This window comes from Montipora capricornis, chromosome 3 (assembly GCF_036669925.1).
Source record: "Montipora capricornis isolate CH-2021 chromosome 3, ASM3666992v2, whole genome shotgun sequence".
NCBI lineage: Eukaryota > Metazoa > Cnidaria > Anthozoa > Scleractinia > Acroporidae > Montipora > Montipora capricornis.
This window is the reverse complement of record NC_090885.1, coordinates 14,480,037-14,481,276: the sequence shown is the minus strand read 5'-3', so window position 1 is coordinate 14,481,276 and position 1,240 is coordinate 14,480,037.

Genomic DNA, 1,240 nt, shown 5'->3' with positions numbered 1-1,240 from the left:
ACAGTTTTTCATAAGAGTAGATGTTAATTGTTGGATGTGGGTGTGAAAGCCGATCCAAATGTCGTTGATTTTGAAGGCCCTGTCCACTAACGTACGAATAAGACCAATTTTGTATTAAAAGGGTGTAAAACTGAAAAAAAATAATGAGCAGCCCCGTGTAAGTTTTCTTCCGAAACACTGATTTTACTAGAAAATCGGGGTGACTGTTGACTGTCTAGTAACATCAGTGTTTCGAAAGAAGACTTAGACGGGGCTGCTCACAAATTTTTTCAGTTTTACATAGTATCCGAAACATTTCTTGTAAATTTAAACGTTGTGTCGCTTTTTTTAAATGTTTGATTTAATTATTATGATTGAAGTGGCTACGAGCTATTCAGTATAGAATTTGATTGAAGTCTGATCGGAATATCACGACGTGGCAACGCGGTACGGCTCGTCACTTGCGAGTCAAATTGAAGATAACGTGGCCAATTAAATTGATTTTATTGTTATAGATTTCATAAGTCATACAATGTATAACATATGTTTTGAGGAAAGAACGGTGTCATGCTAACAAAATTTTAAATGAATCACTTCAATAAGGAGTTTAATGGAAGTAAAGTTACGAATGAAACGCTTCAAACTGGTGTACTGCAGTGTTTCCGATTTACAGATGAATAAGTAGGAGATAACCGTAACATTGCTTTGGAACGCCACTGAGGCACCGCCGAGCCACTAAAAGATATACCTAACCTGTAACTAACTTGTAAACATCGCACTCAATCGCACTCAATCGACGAGCCACTAAAAGACTAACTGACTTCCGACCCAACCATAAAAACAACTATATCGTCAAAATGCGCGAGACACAAACCTGGCCGGCTTTTTCACAGGGAGGAAATCTTTCCTGATGATACATATTAACTCTCACAATGTCGATAACGGATGCATTACAGCAAATTAGCACACTTGTAATGGATATGTTCATGTTGTACATTTGGGAACGTATATTACACGTCAAGGTGAGAATGGGGCAAGCTCCATTGGAATTCAAACTTTTAACATATACCTTAATATGGTAACCCAGGAACAAGAGATGGATCGCGTGGCATCAGACATGGGGAATAATAATTGCCCGGAACAGGAAAAGGTACCTCAGATGATTCCAGTAATGCCTCCTCGGAAGCAACATCCAGGCCATCATCAACACCTCAATTAGAAGTATCTGATTGGGCAGATGGTAGTCCCACCCCAGCAGCAG